The sequence below is a fragment of the Struthio camelus genome, chromosome 4, assembly GCF_040807025.1.
Source record: "Struthio camelus isolate bStrCam1 chromosome 4, bStrCam1.hap1, whole genome shotgun sequence".
Lineage (NCBI taxonomy): Eukaryota > Metazoa > Chordata > Aves > Struthioniformes > Struthionidae > Struthio > Struthio camelus.
Window position 1 is genome coordinate 72870420 of NC_090945.1, and position 21559 is coordinate 72891978.

Here is a 21559-nt window from a genome sequence, read left to right on the forward strand (position 1 = left end):
AACTTTGAAGTTAACTCTAAAAGTGCTAAGATGAACAGAGAATGACCTGCATGAACAGAACAAATCATTATTCGCACCATCATTGCTCTTCCTACTACCCAGTCATCTGTAAAATGTTTTGCCAAAATTATATATTTTCTGTATACATAGTTCAATGAATCTTGGGGGGTTTTTTGTTTTTTTTTTTTTTAGGGCTTAACTAGTTTCTTCCCATTCCCCTTATTGTCTTGAGATACTTCCTTCACTTTTTTGGTCTAGACCTGATTCAGCAAACCAATCAAAATATGAACTTAACATCCGGCTTGTAGATGGTACCATTTGTCTAAACTTCACTGAACTGAGACTGAACCTTTCCTTTCAAAGCAATTGGGCAACACCAGGTGTAAGGTACTCGTCGCAGAGTGGCATAGCCTGAATCGTACTGAATTAGCAATTGGTTTGAAAACAGTTATCACAGACAAAAAAGCCTACTCAATACATAATGTTATCCCTAACGGGTCTTCAGACTGCTTGCTGAACAGCTCCCATTGTCACCAGCATTTTTTTAACCGGGAGGCGCGTTCTGTCGTGTGCAACTAACACAGCGTCCTACAGACAGCGTTTTAGTGCTTGCCTTCCCCAGCCGCTTGGCTGTGCGTGCCTGGCTCCATGATGGTGAGCTCCACCTCTTGACTGCAGCAGGAGTCGAGAGCACTCTGCAAGTTCAGCCTTATGTTTTTGTACAGTTTCCTTTAATACAAAAACAAGTATTACTACTGCATGCCAGGTCTAGCCTGCCAGGTTTTGACACAGAAATCTTCTCATGAGTTGTCTTAAAAATTCCCCTTTTTATTTAGTACCTTTGCCAAACAGTGTCTTGTCTTTAGTCAAGACTGGTAACATGCAAGGATAACCCTCACAACCGTAACAAGCAAAATACACACTCTCAGTGTTTCTGGTTCATGATCCTATTTTTTACATTTTAAACAGCACCCCACCGACTTGTGGGTATCTTGGCTTTTAATTCCATTCCAAATCCCAGGCTGCTGGTAACTTATCTCTGTTCTTATCAACTTTTTCCATTGAATGGCTTTGAGAAATAGATATAGTAATCAAAGAGTGGTGCTCCCCCCTAGACTGTGATCAAAGGCATTTATTGACAGAGCAATTTGTAGCAATGGATGGCACACTCATAAACAAGCCTATTTAGAGGACAGACAAGGTCTTTCTAGGATGAAAAATATATAAATTGCAATTATGCCTGCTGGAACACTTGCTTTGTGTGTTCTGTTTTCAGAACTGTGTTTAATGAAATATGCAATGTAATCAAATTCCAGTTCCATTGCAGTAATGGGAGATGTGTTCAAAATTTGAATTATGTGAAAAATTATGTTAAAGGGTTTTCATTTAAAAGGTGATAGTTACTATTACATATGAAGATACACTTATTTTTATAGTTCATTAATTTCCCTGTGTATCCTACTGCTGTGGTATTTAATCCAACTGAAGCAAAGTATTCTCTAATATGCTTCTGTAAACCTCTTGAAAAATGAGCTTTTCCACTGATCTAGGCAGACAGCTACTTATTTCAGAAATCATTTACTAGGTATGTCCTGATGAAAAAACTAAATGAAGATGGAGTTAAGGCTGAGAAAACAATTAATTTAAGGAAAAACACTGTACAGATTTGTTTCAATTACATCAAAGTCAAACCTGGAAAATATGATTAAACCTAAAAGAGACCCACACATTAAGGTAATCAATGAAGATTAAGACTCTGAAATGTCCTTAACCATGTGGTAATTATATGATTATAATTAAAACGTTTAGTATTTGTGGTCCTGGATTATATTATATTTCATTCTTAAAAACATATGAGATTCCCCAACCCTATATTTTGGTTATTTATGGTATCACTGAAGGGCACAATTAAATTTATTGAGGTGCCAGACTGTGCTGCCCTAATCTTAACATGTTTAGATTTCCATTATGTGTAACCAGACTCAAAGAAAATACTGACACAGATACTAAACTTCTTAAAGGACTCCATTTGAAACACATCATGAGATAAATTAAGATAATGTATTTACATACAGACTTACAAGAGACTCATCCTGCACTCCAAGATGGTGTTGTAAATACAGTATGGTTTTGCTGCCTGGATAATACATTCTCTGCTTTGAGCAGACAGAAACTAAACCTTCATGGCAGAGTTACAACTAGCTTTTTCTACTATTACAATAGCATCGACTTGCCTGACCTAGGTGCGTTATTATGCGTGTTGTACGCACACATACTGGGAGTCAAGAACTATTCAAGGTAGTCAAAGTCTTTGTACTGACTTCAGTTGACTTTAGGCCCATAAGCAGTTATTTTTCTAAAGGTCTTACTTTCTAAACAGAAAAGAGTAAAGGAGAAATCATTAGTAGTGGTAGTATTTTTTACTAGAAAACTGCCTCCAAAGCCAAAGTGGCTCCATCAGTGCTCCTCACTTGCTCACATTGGCTTGAAGACACACAGGAAAGCAAACATACCTAACGGCCTGAAGTGCAGGCTAACAACATAAAGCTTGGGCAAATTGGCATGGGAAACGCCTTCTGCAGTACAACAGTCATCTATGTAAAGAAGAAAATTAATTAATCTGATTGGTAGCTTTTCAGCAAGCAGGAATATGAACGGTTTGCAGCTAATAAAACACCTGCAAGTAAAAGCAACTTCTTTAAGCTAGTATTCATAAATTATTTTTACTGAGTCTGTCAGCATTACTTTGTGCTGCTGCCCATTTGCCAAATGGCATAAACCGTTTATTCCATTAGCAAAGTGCTTAGCACAGAGTATAACTCCTTCCAGAGTCAGCTTCCACATAACTTTGTAAAAGAAATGTCCAAACTTCCCGTGCTCTCTCTGCATTATATTCTGAATCTTGCTTTGTTTGCTTCCTGGTATATGCTTGTAGCTAAGTAAATGACTCTACTTACAGTACCATACACTCTCAAATAGGAATTTCTTAGGAGTCAACTAATTTTAAGACTTAACAGAAGTTTTAACCACACTGAGTTCTACAGGACAGTTACACTAGGATTAGAATGTCCTTAAAGCTAAGGATAAAGAGTGAGCTTACAAGTTAAAATCAGATGGGAAGAATATAGACAGATGAATAGGATAGAAGTTCTCTTCCTAACTCTTTGTTAAGTTAGCAGTTTTTACAGTAATTACAGTGTGTTAGAAATTCCTGATTAAATCTTTTCATCAAAGATCAAACCCCCAGTTTGCACTGGCTTATGAAAATACTTTCAATTGTTATTAACAGACTTTAATTGCACCAATATGCTTTTCACTGCTTAAAAAGCCCTTTGTTCTTCACAAACAGTGATACAAAGGTAACAGCAATACTTTAGTGGCTTTTACTGCTTGGATGCAAAATAGGAGTCCTTAAGCTTTAAAAATCTTTTCTCTCAGAGATACCATCTTTTGCCTAGAGCTAAAGGAATTAGGGGATATTTACATGATTTAAGGCTAATTTTATAGCATATTATGTTCCTTCTCTGCCATGGAATCAAATACTAGAGGATTTGATTTTTTAAAATGTAAATATTGGTAAAATGTAATGAAACTATTGTTTGTATGGGAAATTTCTACGTTAATCTGGAAACAATATGCAATATTGGAATTGTGTAACTTGGTCACCAACATGAAAAATAACAATAGCTCTGGAAAGATAAGTACATGTGACAATGCATACAAAACTCATACTAGACACTTGCAGTAAAGTCAGAAATTACATTTTAGCTTTAAAATATTTTTCAGGTGATAGGAAAAAGAAAATAGTCATAAAACATTTTGATACATGTGAATGAAACATTACCAAGGTCTGATTAGTATAGCAGTTTTAATCAAAACTATTAAATTCATAATTTCTACAGATGATTTCCAAATCATATTGCACCTATGACCAAACACCTTTAGCAACATTTTGGTGAGGGGGGAAATAAGTATGAGTACAGAGCAGGAATAGCTGTTGCTTTTCTCTGAAGATAATTTTTAGCTTAAGGCAACTACAGAGCAAGACCCAGCTGCCAATATATATGACCACTGGGAGATCTGTTGTTTTATATGGATGGGAACCACAAATACTTATTAAGAAGAACAAAAGACAGTTAAAGATCTTTGAGAAAAAAGTTCTGTGATAAATGTTCGGGCTAGTTAGAAAGAACGATGTGTGGAGAGAAATATTGAACAAGGGACTGTGGGAGGTCTATGAAGAGCCAAATGCAGTGAATGGAGTGAAATCCCAGGAACCTGAGTGCGCAGAGCATGTGGTTAGGATGATGGAAGACAGACCAGCAAGGCTGATTTTGGAAAGCCATTCTCAGGAGTTTCAATCCTCTGGCCAATCAAGAAGAACATGGGAAGATAATATTGGGCAAGACCTAATTGCTCCTAACATGAATCACCATCAAAGTGAAAAACATGCATTTGGCAAAAAGAGGTAGGAGAAAATCCTCCAAAGACCTTCTGGGTCTACAATGCTGATGGATAATAGCACACAGATTTAGAATATTTCATGTGATTTCTCCCATCTTTAGTTTTGGAATGAATTCACAGTGAAATGATTGCCTTTATTCTGACTAGAACTTCTTAAAGAGCATTTTGGGGAAGATGATACTAATGAAATGGCGAGCAATTGCCTATTCAGAGCTTAATTTTTCCTCAAGTGGTAAGGAATGAAGCAGGAAGAGGGTTGCTTTACAGTTGTAGGTGCAGACCCAGCATTCATTTTGTGACAAATGCGTAGGAAGAAATATGAAGAATTCTACACCGGGAAAAATAGCACACGGATGCCCAAGTTTTCAAACTGCATTATAACTCCATTCCCAACTTGTTGTTTAAGAAAAGACATGGGAGATGCCATGATAACAGGCACTCAGGTCCAAACTGTAAAAAACTCTATTATGTAGGAGTAGGTTTTTTTCTGTTTTCATTTTTAATATGGTGTGATGACCCAAATTTGCAAAGGAATTCACACAAATAAGGATTTGTAAGAGCTAAGGCTAGTATGAGAACCTTGGCGAAAGACTGAGAGAGAACTTAGTGGTCCTTAGTTAAAACACTAATTGAAATGAATGGAGAATTGATAAAGAATTGTTAAGGCCTGCTGGAATTGTCCAAGAAGTATCTAGCTGTGTATGCAAGGTTTTTCTGCGTTTCAGCACAAGCACACATTCTTCAAGGAGCTAGAAACTGTCAAATGAAATGACATTTTGCAAGTGATAATGCAGAGCAGTTTGTTCTGTTTTAACTCCAGACTTGTCGATGTAATTACAAGTCTCCCACTATGTGTTTATGTCCCCTTATCATTCCAACTCATCTCTTACCCCTATCGCATTTACTTGGTAAAGGATCTGTTTTAATTTCTGGGACAGAAAACGTTGCAAATGTCATATTTTACAGCAAAAATGGTTGCACATATTTACTTAATTTGTCAAATGAAACCAATGACCAATAATGCCACCAGCATCTAAGTGAGCAAGTTTGCATCAAAGTAGTTTGTGGATCAGAGTTTAAACAAACCTCAAGTATGCAAGCTATAAAAGCATGTGCCAAAGCAGCTCTTTCTTCGGGTTTAAAATTCTTGTACTTAATATTAGCACTTTCAAGCCACAGGCAGTAAACCTTTAAGAAAATATGCACTTTCAGAGCAGCCAGATTTCCAGGCAAAATGTAAAGTTGACACTCATTCATGTGCAATTTCTGAGTTTAGTTTTGAGCAGCAACAGAACCTGTTCTATATACTATTTTTTCTTTAATGAAACCTTCACTAACACATTTGACTTTTCTTTCAACGCCACCCTCAAAGCCTTGTAATCAATGCTTGCCTTTCAACAGAATATTCTTTCACATGTTTGCCATTTGTCTACTTTGCACTTTTACAGTATTATTTAATCAATACTTGCAACTTCAAGGCACAGCTGAGATTTCTGCTTCGCAAGAGCTTTGTAAGAACTTCAGGATTCTTCCCACTGTGATGATTTTATATCGGCAAAATATTTTAAATGTGAAATTAAAAAACCCAGCAGATTTTGAATTTATTTTTACAAAAGTCTTTACATGCTGCTTAACTTCTTTGACATTACATTCAAAGATATGTTATATATAGGCTTTAAAATGTTAAGCATTCTTTTAAGGGACTTGCCAACTAAAAAGCAGAATTCTCCTACAATAGTATTGACTACAGACCTGCTGTTTTCAAAACAAACACAAGAGGGGGCTTTTAGATGATGTTGTATTAGTGCCTCAGATGCTACTCTGCAAACTCTCAGCAAAACACTGGGCTTGAGTAACAGATAGCGTCCGCTCTCTCTTTCTCTCTCTCTCTCTCTCTCTCTCTCTCTTTCCCTCTTTCTCACGTTCTACTGGTGTCATCTCATAACTTCTCAATTAAATCACACCATTTTTACTGCAATGCCTGAGCAAGAACCAGACTGTAATGTACTTCCTCTCAGAAACTTGATATATTGTGATGTATATTTAATTTTACTTCACACATACACACACTTATAGACACATACACATGCACCAAATCTTCATGAAGTTTGAGTCAAGACTCCTAAACTTCATAACCCACAAACGAAAACAAACAAGCAGTTAAATCATTCCACACCTCATTTACAGTCCACTCACCAATTTTTCTTTGCAACCCCAAACATTTCCCTTCCGTCACCCACAGCCCACATACCTCCACCTCAATCCAGAGCCACCAGCATACAACCTTGCACTCTGACCATGCTTACTGGTTATAAGTTCCTATGTTACAATGATTACTCTAGAGTTGATGTGGCTTTCATGAATTACACTTTAAGTAATTCTGCATGCGGTTTTCTGTTGGGATGTGTAAGACAGTGAGACACATTGAAAAATGGTAGCTGTAAGCTGTGTTTCTGTAATATTCAGGGAAATATCTGAATGGCTGATCTGTGCGTAAGTGATTTTTCTACATTTGGTATTAATTTTTATGAGGAAATTGCAGGATTGAAACCTGCTGAAGTGTTTTCTTTGGTGTGTTACACTTATGGATGGAGTTATGGTTGCCCTTTAGTTGTCCAGGATGTGGGTGGAGATATATGGGCTGTAGAAGAGGTAATAGAAACCAAGAAGAGGGACCAATTCACACAGTTTAGGTGGGGAGACACAGAACTTCTTGCCTTTTTGGGGTACACACTCCAGCCACTGCAGCTGAACTTTACTTAAAGGGTTTTGCTTTTCTTGGATTTTTTTGGATGGGACAATTTAACTGTTTTTAAAATGATATAGCACTGCTGACAGTTTTTTACCTCACAACTACTGTCACTCATGAACTCCATATTACCCCAACGCAGCAGTCATACGCCTTTTGATTCCCCTCGGTCCATTCCCAGATATTCTTGAAAATCCTCCCAGGTCTGCTATTTTCATTCCTCCCTATAATTTTGAAACCATAGGGAGGATGTGCCTTTCCAAAATATGAGATACAGTTATGGCCTGTTACAAGCCAGACCATGAATCCGGTGCACTGGGAGTTACAGGACAAGGAAGAATCATGTATGAATTTGCAGCTGGGCAGTTTGCTGCTGTGTAGAGCTCCTTACTTACGTGACCTTATTTAACAAATATATGTGGTTACTGGATGGCAGCAAGCACTATACCTATACAAATGACCTGCATCTCATTGGAAGAACTGGATGTGGACAGAAGCATAATGGATGTGCAAGAAATTCATGTTCCTGACTGATCTGGTCAGCTGACTTGGTTGCTTTTTGTATTGTCTTCTTGCTAACCTCAGTCACAATTACACTGTGAAGTATACAGTAACTCTGATCAGCAATCCAGTGGCTGTCTGTGTGGGTTGATATACCTTTCAGATGAAAGTATGGCTGAACAGGATGGTTAAAGAGCAGAGATAGATAGCAACGTGAGACTGGTAATGAGACAAGTACTTGTAAAGAACTTCTCAGGCATGCAAACAGAAGGTGAATACCAAACAGGTGAACAGACGACACTGAGGCACCTTACTTCAAAATTAGTAAAGTCACTGCCATGAAACGTATGGAAATTAATCATACATGCATTAGGCTTCTACACAGTTAGGGCAAAACCAGATAAAGGAAATATAGCCTCAGGATATAGGATTTTTCCTCTGTAATCTACAGTGGTATAAGATCATAGATACTATACCTTTTCCTAGATACCTGTTGCTGTTGGGATCAAGATTCTAGACTTGATTCACTGCAGGTACTATTCTGCAACATCAGTTTTCCTGAAAGTACCCAAAAAGTTCAGAAAGTTTTATTTCCTCCCATAATGGAGCGGAACTATGATGCAGCACGATACACAGATATCTCTGTATAAGACTAACATGAGACAAAAGCAGGCTAGAATCTCTCCTCTGTGTAAAATATGTTTTTATAGTAAAGTTTCTTAGCCTCAGAGAAGTCAGAGCATGCCAATTATCCAGAAAAAGCTTCTGAATTTATTTATCTCTCTATGTGTATTTTCATACTTTGACTTGGATGAAAGCATCTGAAGTTGGCAGCTGTCTTCTGCTCCCCTCCCCAAATACAGTCTTTGACGGATACATGAAGGTCAGAATATTCTCACAGATTCACATATTTCCCAATAAAAATAAAGATTCTTTAAAATGAAAAGCTGAAGTCATGCAGCAGGCTAGAATACCTTAGTTTCCAAGTAAACTGATGGTTTCCTACACTACTCTGACCACTTTAACTGCTTCCATTTGCACAGTTTTCTTGAATGTTCAGGGTCTCAACCGATAGCTGTACTTAGACATTCTATGAAAATCCATCACCCTCTTAACAAAAAGTGCTCAGTTTGCACTGCAACTTCTCTGTGAAACTGATAACTATTTCTACCTCTGACACTTCACATGTTCCTAAATTCCTTCCCATGATCTTATGGTAGCTCATGGTGCTAACACTTGCTAACATGGTGTATTTGAGCTCTTCAGGTGAAAAGGTATGATTAGACTGTTACCAAAGAGCTTTCTAAAGTCACCAAATTTTCTCTTTTCATCTGTTGTTCTGAGCTACAGGAACATCACAGTGGCAAAAATGATTCACCAGTAGCAGGGGTGGGAATAAGCTACAACAGTGAGGGAAGCCAAACAAACTGTTTAATACAACAGTGAAATTTTACCAAGGTCACCTGAGATCCTCTTTTTTGCTCCTTTGCTAAGTTGTATATGTTAAGCATGTTGCCTAAAACTCTGTTGTTTTTCTGGGTAAACGCTCAGCTTTATATAAAGGCCAAAGGCACTGATAAAGGATCTTTTCCCCTGATGTGATGTGAAATGATGATATGATGCTTACACAGTGTTCAAACTGTTAGACAGTTCCTAATAAAGCAGACATTTAGGGAAACAGCATGCACAGTAAATCTTTGGGGTGGTAAGTAGAATAACAAACACTGCAGGCAAAGTTGACAGAAAGGAAAATAAATTTATCTGTCCTCTAATCTGGAGGTGGCTCAACTATGGAGCTCAGCAGTCCCAGCCTCTCTGTGGCAGTTGATGGTGAAGTTGTCACACTGAAGGGACTGCAGCTGTGCCAAGACAGTTACCAGACTGCATATTTTCAACAGGAGTAGTTCTAGTGTGCAAATGTCTCAAGTTAAATTTCACATGGTCAGATTCTGAGTGGAGGATATTTCTTAATCATGAATTTTTTTCCTCAGGTTCACAGCCAGCAAATTCCTCATCAACTTGAAACATGAAACATGCCTTCCAACTGTGGATATTCATTCAGATCAGGCTACAGGAATGAGTTCCTTAGCTGGACAAAGCACACACAAATATCTTTGAAGTAATGCAGTTTGAAAAATTCTTTTCCTTTGATTATATAAAGTTGCTGTGTTCTCTAACGGTACAATAGCAGAGGAAGCTTTGGGCTTCGGAGGTGCTACTGGGTCCAAGTCTAATGTTTAGACAATTTCTTCTGCTTATTTAACAATAGACACAGTTCAATCACTTCTTTATCTCATTAACTTTTCTTTGACAAAATTTACTTGACATATCCTGCTTAGTGTTGCACTTTGGCTCTCTTGTAAACTTTTATTTCAGACTCCTCACGGGTTTTATGAGTGTGGGACGTTAAAGCAAGCACATTTACAGTTGCATTCTCCCACTGAGAGACTGCTAGCCTTAGTTTTTATATCTCCACTTTTAATTTCCTTTGAGGTATCACATACAACTGGATAATAGATTCTGCTGCAACTGTCCTTCTCTAAAAGAAGAGCGGACTAGATGATCTAAGAATCACTTCTCATTTCATAATGTACACACACTTGAAAATCTGTGCACCCAAGAACATATCTCTAGAACGTCCTCACTTTATTAGTAAGTATTGTGCATCACCACTAAGCAATTCAATTATCAGTAAGTATTTTTTTTCTGGTCAAGTACATTAAATCATTTGGTGGCTAGTAAATTACAACTGATTCTTTGCTAGGTTGCATGCCAGGGTCAACACGGTGAAGATGAACACTTTTCTGCTGCAGGCTATATCTATGTAATCCTGAGTTCCATCAGCTATGACAGAATGGTATTGTGAACCACAATTAATTGCCTTTACAATAGTGTGGATAACTTCACGGCTCATTAGACTGATGATTTCATTCTGAATTGTTGGACTTGTGTAATCTTGTTTTCTCTTCAGCTAGCTTCCCATGGTCTCATTGTCATTGCTGTGAAGCTTCACTAATTCAACAAAATTCTCCTCATCAATCGGATGGCCATGAATTACCAGGCCTTCTCTACTCCACTGAAATACAGAGAATATTATTTTATATAATGAGCAAAACTGGTCTCCCACACTAGCAATGCTAGCATTTAAGCTTGATAGTTGCCTACAGACATGCTATAAAATGTGTGATTCTGATATTCCAATCAAACGAAAACAATTTAGTGACAATTAAAAATAGTTGGTGCTTAGGGGACATCCATGGTTGATGGAAATTTGGCTCTGGAAGTGAATTTCTCTTCTTCTTCCCCTCTGCCACTACTGACTTGATTCTCTCTGCTGCTGCTTTTGGTACAGCCTAGTGTGAAGTGGTACAACTGTAGAATCAGAGGTGAGACATTCACTGATCAGCTAACTTCTCATGGTGGTGGGTTTGTGATATCACACCAAAGAACTTAAGAAGCAGGCATGGAAAGATGGCAACCACAGAGGCACAAACAGGGCTACCTTTTCTGAATATTTCTGTAAGATAATGGCAACACCTACTTCTAGTAATCAGAAGTCTGATTACTTGCCTGCCTGAGTCTGCCAAAATATCATGTCATGACATTCTTCTCGGACCTATTCCAGAATGGTCCAAGAAATACTTTCATGAATGATATTGAAGTGGCTGGTATTCAGATTTTTTATCTCCAGAAAAACAATATGAAAGAGAAAGGAAAGGGTAAGAGAAAGTGAGAACCAGAACAGATAGTTTTCAGGAAAAAATAGAGAAGAAAAAAGAGCATATATGCTATAGATAACTGCTGTTAAAGTAACATTCAGATAAGAAGATGTATGAGTTTTTATTTCATACTTACCATCAGATACATTCAATTGCAGTTGGGACATGGGGCAACAATCCTTTCACGCATAATCTGCTTAGAAATATTGGGTCTGTTGGTACATGTGGAATTGGAGTTAGAAGCTGAGAATAAGACTTGAATTACGTTTTCAAGATTCAACTATTTGTTCCTCAGTTCTCACCTATAAATGGGAACAGTAACTTTTCATTACCACAGAAACTTTTAACAAAGATCAATATATTGAAGATTAATAACGCTCACATGTTAAAGTAAGGTGATGCCTACACCTCCCTAAGGATGAGTTTAAAATTAAGACCTTGTTTCACTCTCATTTGTGAGGAGCATAACAAAGGAAATGCTTCATGAGAAAACGCTTCATTTGATAATATTTCAAGTAAAACATCTTTTTATGTGATATGAATTATGCAGCATGGATTACGAAGATAACCCCTGTTTGGTTCATTTTGTGTTCTGACAAGTTCATATCATGACATCATTGTCTTTCACTGTGGTGGAATGTGATGTCATTGTTAAATTCTGGAGAACATCTAAGAGGAACTAGACAAAAAGAATTTATGAATGAGAACTGAGAAGAGTTTGGGTTATACACATTAAACATATATCATGGAAGAAATTATGAGAAAATATTGTTTGGAATTCATAAATAAACAACACTGTAGTCACACTATGTTTAGAATATAACTATATTGTGCTGTATCTTTTGCATAACTGTGGCTAATTCACAAACTTGACTACTTTACGAAAACATGTAACTGCACTTTCACTTTCATATTTAATACATATATTTTTAAAATCTGACTATATTAATTGTAACATTTATTTCATGGCAAACATCCTAAGGATAGCTGGCCAGAAGATGTAGAAGGTTTCCTTTTTTTATTTAAATTTTATTACAAGTCTTTCAGTTCCAGTGCTGCTTCTGCTCATAAATGTGAATGAGCTTAGTAACTCAACAGGTGTATTTTCAAAGGTGTATTGGAAAAGCTGCTCAAATTAGTTTTACTAGTCTCTATTTGGCATAAAGTGCTATGAAGATCAATAAATACAATGTGAATATACCAGCTTTGATACAAGAATACATTTTCTTCCTTTCATACAAGACCAGCACATTTTTTTTAATCCATACAACATTGGTATGTCCTATCAAGAATTTTCCTTTTTTTAATACTTCTATATAAGTTTGATTTTTAGAAAAAATAAGACAGGGAGGATTTGATTCTTTCGAGACTTCTTCAATGGTTTCTCAATTGCCTTCTCAACTATCTTTTTAAGTCTAGACATTTTAACACAAGTTGTATGTGTGCTGTTTTCTTGTGATCTTAGTATCTCAAATTACACTCTTACTATGGAGCACAGTCTTTTTTTTTTTTTTTTACTGTAGCTAAATTGTTATTCACATCAGTAAAAAGAGGTCTCTGTTTTGTTTGATCTAGGTGGAAGACTGGCCATGGATTGCATTTTGACATTCGGAAATACTGGGTAGAATTACCAAGCTGCGCTCTAAAAGTGGATATGTCTTTTTCTAGTAAATTATAGGTATTTTACACATATTTTCTCAAAGAAACTCCTCACTGTATGCAACAGTTCTGTGACAAATCCATCACAGGCTTTTGCTTTTTCATAGCAGGGAAGAGACTGAGATTTACTTCAGATTTATAAAGAAAAGCAAGTCTGTATGCCAAAATGTCTGTTTCTATTTGGGTTAGATCTTTTTGTAATTACTTAAGTTAGTTCTTATGGTTATCATGCTCCAAAATGCTATAGTTTATTTAGTGAAGATGAAAGCTTTTCAGGGCACAAGACTTCTCAAACAGCAACATAGGTCACTTATGTTTTCCCTATAGCAAACTACACTTAAGGCAACACTCAATATTAATTTCTGGATGACGTTTAACAATGATTTTTTGGCTTGCTTAGAGTGCTTAAATTGTGATTACTTCAGATACTGCCTCTAGACCCTCGTTGACCAGTTACTTCTCCGTGAATGGTCTTATTAAGTCATCTGCATTCTAATAGCTACAGTGACCGATGGCATTACTAAATGTCACCAGTCAAAATCGGCATTATTACTAATGGCAAAGTTTGACAGCATTGGAATTATAATGAAATAATGTCTCTCAAGACAAGGGATAACAGTTGAGGGATTATGCTGACACAGCGACTTAGCCACTGTCGTTCAGTGCCTTAATGGTGACCTCCTATTCTGGTATCAATAGATCAAAGTGTCCTATTGCCACATAATCTTCTTATCTCGGTGATGAAAGTTACCTGTTTTAACGTTGCTGAGGTCACTATTAAAGTTTTTTGTGTTAAAACAAGGTGGAGGAATTTAGCTGATGCACTGCTTTTTGGAATACTTTGAGACACACATCATTAACAGAAGTTAATGATACTCCACAAATAATCTAGATGTTACATAAGGACTTGGATGAGAAATTACCAGATAGGTAGCCATGTGTACTAGATATGATACAGAAGAAAAAAACCCTGCCTGAATTAGGTGTGCAGCTGATCTGGAGGTAAGGACATATCTTGGAGAAGTAGGAGGAGATATCAGAAAGGCAAGCCAAATTTGGACAGATGGAGCGTTACTGACAAACCAGGATAATGTCTACAAAGAAGAGAATGTTGACTATTTCACAGTACAGAATCTATTTTAACTTACTTCACTGGACACACAATTTTAAAAACTTTTGCTGGCTACTAGAATAGTCACATCCTAGGTTTGCTTTAGCAGGAGAACAAATCACTTTCATTTGCATAGTTTTCTTAATCCAAGAAGCATGATCTTCTTTTCCATGTAATTTTTAATATAGTGACAACTTTTAATTTTATCTTCAGGCTGGCAATCACTCCAGTCAACCAAGAAAATTCAAACCTGTCTAGGACTTGAAATCTGCGTGTTCCAAAGGTGGACACACCATTCTCTCCTATTTTTGACTGCATTTTTTTTTTCAGTATGAATTTCTAGTCTTCTGGCTAGGTATTAAAAGTCCTTATCCTTAGATATCTGTTTTGTTCAAGAGGAACCGAAACTCTTCTGAGGCCTGTTAAGTTCCCTTACAACTACAAGAAAGGCAAGTATACAGGACATAGATTGCATGATCTTCCTGTTACTGAGAGCATTTCCTCTAAGTTGTAGCTCAGATATCTAACAGTGGTAGTTCATATTGACATAGTCTGAGCTACACTTACTCTACCACTGATCTTGAATCAAACTCAAGCAAACTCAACCCCCTATGCTATTTTTTCAGGAGCTTTTCTAGGATATAGACTGTAGGTTTGTGTCTTTGGAGGCGGCATATGCACATGCATTGAATTAGTAGACTTGACTTAGTAGATCTTATTTAACTAGTGAAATTAAATGTGATTCAGTGGAGTACTTCAGTAGAGGGATCATTGCTAGTAGCCATGATCTGTAAGCTCTATAGCCATAACAGTGACACATATTCCTGCTTTAAGAAAATTTAGATTCACCAGGGAGCAGCTAAACAGTATAAGTCAGCCTGAACAGTAAGAGATAAAATGCCAAGTTGTGGATGGTTAAAAAGTCTTTGAGGTTCTACATGAATAGAGCATATATGGAGACCAAATATATACTCTCTAAATTTGATTCAATAAAGCTGAAACTCTCTGCCTTGCCCTTGGCCTCAAGGTGCTCTCAATATTAAAACCATTCAATAAAATTTGATACTTCGCCAATGCCAACTGTTGGCTGCCTGAAGATTAAACTACTTAAGTTTTCAATTACCTATAATATAATACAACAAAGACACAAGAGTAATGTCCTTAACCCTCCAGCTGAGCAATCCCCCAAAAAACCCTATTTACTCCAGAGAAAAGCATGAACAAAGAGATGGGCTTTGCACTTGGCCCTTAAGGTCAATAGGAGGGGACTTGGTCTACACATCTAGTTTAATAGTATAACTACGTCAGTGTGGGGTCTAATTTTAAACATATATAACCCTTGACGTTGATGCCCTTCTACTAGTATAAACTTGCTTGATCTTGGTAGAGCTGATACAGCTATTTCAGCACAAGCGTAACTCACTGATGAGTGAATGCTAAGGGGCATGCCTGCACCATCTCCTGTTGCAGAGATATCTGAGCTAACTCTAGCTGACCTGGCTCTCTCTGGAAGCCAAAAAAAAGTGTACCTGTGTTAAGATGGCATTGAGCCTTCAAGTCAACCACAGAATTGTGCCATTTCTGGGCTTTAAATTAATGTCTCTGTACTATGCTGCACTGTGCTCTGTGGACAAACCTGCTCGCTCAGAATTAACTGCTTGGTCTCTACTGTGGTGCTGCTTACACAATGTAGACTTAATCACAGTATCCCACTGTTTGATCTCTGTAGGTCTGATCCCTAAATTAGCAAGAACGATTTTCTCTCTGTTTCTCCCTACTGGCTCTAAAGGATAGCTAGATGATTAGTTCAGCTGGGGAAGTTCATCCTGTAAATATATTAGTTGAGATGAATCCTATTTTTAATATGCTGAGCAAAAGAGTAACACAGTAAAAGCAGTATCTTAAATCCAGTGTAGCTACATCCACATCACTAGGATGGTCTCATTTAAGTAAGCAGATCTAATTAATGACAGTGGTACAACTTCTGCATGCAGAAGAGATGCAGTCCCAGCCACTATTAGAATATGGGGATGCAAATTCCAGGGCTGAGCAGTCTGGTGAGAATTTAATGTTCTCATCTGCAGGCAAAGAGCGACTAAATCACTTGGTATCAATAATTCTCAGAGATTTGCAGCAGTGCATAAGGAAAGAAAGCGTACCTCAGGTAGTTAAGTCTCAGGTCATGTAAGATTCTCAAAGTTAAAATAGCATGCTAATTTGCACTCTCAAGGGAAGCAGTAACTAATGTACTGATGCAGTGTGATTCTTCTTTAGTTTTCTAGGTTTTTTCTAGTATTTCTTCTTTAGTTTTTTTAGTTCTTTAGTTTGACTAAAGAAGCGGGTCACTGCATCTGCACCAGCTGGAGCTTCTGAGTGACTTTCAGGAGCATAATATGTTTAGCAAGCAGCATGGTAATCTAATCAGTGAATGGAAAAGCATGACTGTAGGCAAAACGTGGGAGAATGGGAAGAACTCACCAGTTCAAAAAGGAAAACAATATCCACTTCCCTCAACACTTCTGAATCTACATTTCTTTATGTATTTTCCAGGGATATCAATAATTTGGTTGCTATGTTATAAACCTCATTGCCAAGAATTATAATATCATATCAACAAGAATCTTAGGTAACGCTGCTTCCTACCATTTGTAAACTGCTGCATTGTAAATTACTGCCTCAATGTGAGCTGAAGCAACATGGGCAAAAGCATGTAGTTCAAGCTACAGTTAACTCCAATTTGCAGACTCCTTACTTTGGTAAATGTCCGAAAAGTGGCTCCTGCTGAAGCCATTCTCTGGAACTGAATTTTTCACATTTTCAAAGTCATAATAATTTCTTGTTTAAAAGACTGCTGACGTATCAAACTGATATCCCAAGCAGAAGACTCTTCTTTCACTCAGGGGAGAAGCAACTAAATACTGCAGAGCATTCTAATTTTGTTGAACAGTTCTTTAAGATGGCTTTGAAATGGAAATGTTTGAATACCTGAATGTAGAGCATAACAGTATAATGTTATGAAATTACTTTAGATGGTGCAAAACTAATATCTCTTCCCATCTGAGGTGCTATGAAGTATCTAGTGGGTAGCTTAGGTAAAGACAGTAGCCTCTGCCCTTAGGGGCTCTTACTTAGCTTACTTACTGTAATATCTAACAGAAGGAACAACACAGGCAAAAATGTAATGCTTTTCTCATAAATGAAATAGTATTATCCATCTATCCTGCTGCAGAGTGAAAAACGCCCCCTTCTGAATTTGCATATCTTTAAATAAATTCATTGTTATTTTGTAGCAATTTGTAGCAAATCAACAGAACCCTTTGGGAAAGTGCTGGGCCAACTACCACTCTTGATTATACCGTTAAAAATTTCGAATTACTGCATTGAAATCAGTGACATTTCAGAGAATAGAATCTGACACATACAAAGTGTATTTCGGCCCATTACCTTTTTGCAGTAACAGGAAATTTCAGATAGTTTCCCTCTACTGCACTGTAAATTTTTAAATCATCGTAGAGATTGCAGGGGAACACAGGAGTTGGCATATTAGATCAAATTAATGGACTGTGTTAACTAATCTGTTTGTCAAGGGCAACAATATCAGTTGTTTTAAAGGAAGGTATAAGAAACTGCAGAGAAGAGGTACGCAATAACCTGCCACAAGGACAGAAATACAGAAAAATATGGGAAGAGTGTATATGTATAAAAGGAAAGGGAGAAAATTAGCAAATGCATGCAAAAAGAGATTAACTCTCTCTTTCCTAAAAGTATTTGAAAACACATCTGTTTTACATAAAGCACCAACAGCCATCCCTTCTATTAAATATTTAGAGTAAATTCTCTATTTATAAAAATGCTGGATACTTCTTTTGCATCCAATGAATATTCATTGGGAAGTTCATTGGTGGGTGCCTATTCAAAACTGAAAGATCAAAAGGCAACTGTGTCAATTTTGTCCTTTTCTGGGTTGACTGCTATTTTTTGATGTAATAAATTGCCAATTTTGGAAGGGTAAAGAACAGAAATGGAAACGAGTATGCCTTTCAGGAGACTTTTGACTGTGCCATTATGAATAGTCTCCAAACAAACAGCTTGTTGCAGGCCATTCACATAGTAGATAGATATCCAATTGTTAGCCATGCAAATAGCCATATCCAATGGCCAGACAGCTGTTAGCTGGCTCTTAGAATGATTGGTAACCAGCCTGTTGCAGAACTTACCCATGCCTACAGGCTGCTACGTTTCATTTTTTTCTAAAATCTTATTAATAAATAGAACACGTTTTGTGTGATCACCAATGTCTATCCCCTCCCTTCTCAACATTTCTCTCAGTAACTATAGCACATCATACACAACAAAGCCAAAAAAAAAAAAAAGGAAAAGCAAGAAAAACATACTTACAGGTTATCTTTATAGCTCAGACTTTTATCCACTTGGGATAGTCATAGGTAAAATTAAAGCCTATTTTGTGCAACTACAAAGTACAACCTTTGTACTTCTCAGTGCTAGTATGTTATACAGACACACACACACACACACACACACACACACGCGCGCGCGCGCTGCTTATAAGCTTGGGCACTTATTTCTTACGCACAACACCATATTCTGAAAATGCATACACCAGGAGCAAACAGTAATTTCCAAAATTCATACTTTCAAAGGTCCATGAAAACTTTCACTGACATCTAGGAAACTCTGTTACAGGTGCCTCTGTAGGACCCTGGGAAATTGTATGCTCATATGATTATGGATGGCTTTTCATATCTCAATTATGCTTTACATGTTGCATCAAAAATTTGTCAAATGCAAAATAAATAGAAATACTGTAGAGAAATTAACAGAACCCTTCAATTTGATTGAAAATACTCAACTTGCTCCTACGCTTCTGTCAAAAAAGCTCTCTAGGCATCGTGCTCCTGGAAGTGCCCAGGACTGCTGAAGTCCTGTAGACTCCTTTAGCTGGACTGTATAGCATCTCTACTTCCAATTTCGGCAAAACTCAGGCAAATGGCTGAATCCTACTGATTCTTCAGAGACACTCACATGTCTCCACACTGTTGCTTCCTCAGTTCTCTCAGTGCAGAGGAGCAATGCATATTTTCCTGAACAGCCTCTGTACAGAGCCAATACAATTTCAGCAAAGCTTAGCTCCTTGACTCTGTACTGAATCTTGCTTGTAATGAGGTCATCACTGAAACCCACAGCACTCATTAGGAACCACAACTGAAAGGTTAGTGGTGACACTGGCGTGCTAAATTCGATTTCCTTTTCTTCCCAAAAACCATGTGAGCCTTTGATTTCTGCTACCTGAGTACCTCAACTGTAAGATTTTAGACTGAGATGGAGCCCTTCTGTGCATCTTTTAAAACTGCTGATTGATATGGAATAACGGGCAGCAGAAAGCTTGAGTATAATTAAGTAACCTTCTGAGTTAGGTATTCAGTTGAGGAGAGAGAAACCAAAGAGTCAGTCTTGGCAATAGTTATTAAAGGTGTATTTTAGATTCAGAATTAACTGTAAGAGGGTGGGTGTGCAGATCCTCCCCACCACATTGCATGTCCTAACTGCAAGGTTATGTTGTCTCTTTATCTGCTCTCTCTTTTTCTTCTCTTTCTGGCTCAGTGCATTTTTAATTATGTCAGAAAGGAACAACAAGAAGAGGAACAAGAAGAGGAACAACAACAGCAAGAGAAACAGACAAGCAGGAGAGCAAACACATACAGTCATTGCATCCCCTTCTCAAGGCACTGTGTAGCCTCATAAGGAGGGCATTCACTAGGAGAATACACTGTCCTTCTGGAAGGGAGGCAACTGAACACAGGTTTCCTGTCCCTAGATGAATATGCTAACCAGGCATGTTCTTAGCTTCCTAAGTCTCCCCATGGAATGTAAATAGGATTGAAACACTTCAGTGTATGGACTGCAGGTAGGTAAAGTTAGGTACAGCAGTACATGGCAGCATGATGCCTAAATCCTTCCAGGGACCTTGACCCTCCATGTAGCTATTTCCATATCTAAGTTAGGACAATGACTACGCTTATACCTGACAGAGATGTTTTCATGGCAAAGGTTAAAAACTGTAAGGAACTCAAATACAATGGTAACAGAATAATTTAAATGAGAAAAACTACATATTGTTCAATAAAAACTGCCAACAGTTAAAACAGAATATGGAAGGATTGCAACAGCTAATATTATTCCTCTTGATATTTGTCATAGAGCTACTTCTTGCTGAATGTCAGGAATATGTGCATATAGGAACCCTTTGGATTCATAAAAAATAATGAAATTGTATACTTCAGAGATTCTTTCAAAGATTTCAGAAGAAATATGAACAGTAACATGGGATGAGACATTCTGGAGAAAGGAATAGCACAGACCAAATTCACTTCCATCTCTGTTTATCCCTTGAAAGTGCAAAGCACTGTTAAGGCTGAACATTGCTTTCAAGAGCAGTCTAGGAGAAGACGACTGGAGACAAACACCGATATTTTTCAACCCTTGCCCGTCATCCAGCTGAACCAGGTGGTGAGCAGGCCACATCTGTACTGCCGCATCTGTACTGCCAGTTCGAGGAGACAAGACTTTTTTTCCTCACTGACTTTGAGTCAGATGTCCTTGCTAACATTATGCCTTGTCCTCATTCAAAATGGGTTTATGGATCATTAGGTTTTCCCTCTCACCTAGTATACGGATTTGCGCATAATAACTTTTATTTTCCATAACTACTTGGAATCTTGTAAATGCTTCCTCAGTTCCAATTACTTAAATGTATCCAATAATCAAAGACTCCCAGTTGGCATCTTGCATGCCCTCTGAATTTCTTATCTGCGTATCTTTTATTAATTACCTCAAAACTTGTTTTAATACTCTTTATAAGGTATCTGATTTTCCTGTTGCTGGACTTGAGTTCACTAGGTGAAAGTTGCCATGAAATAATTTAATGGGAGCTTCAATCTCATTGTTTTTTACCAATTATTATTTATGCATCCAGTGCCCCAGGTGTCTATGGAGCTTAACAGGCAGTTTAAAAAAAGGCCCCAGCCCAATTAACTAAAATGCAGTAACTGTAAAAAAAGCATTGAGTGTTTGGGAAAAGGGTGAGATGACAAGAGATTATTACAAGAGTGAAAGGTCACAGATATGCTTACTGTTACAGGTAAGCCTTGCCCACTTATATCAAACTAAAACGGAGACACTGAAACAAATGCAGAAGGACTTAGCACTGGGTGCCTAACTGGATGCTGAAGGCTTTGAAGAGAGATCTGAAAAAAGGAGGACCATTGAGCAGGGATAGGAAGTATGAAGCAAACAAAAGCATGTGTCCCTTGTGAAACAACAAGGCTAACGGAAGAA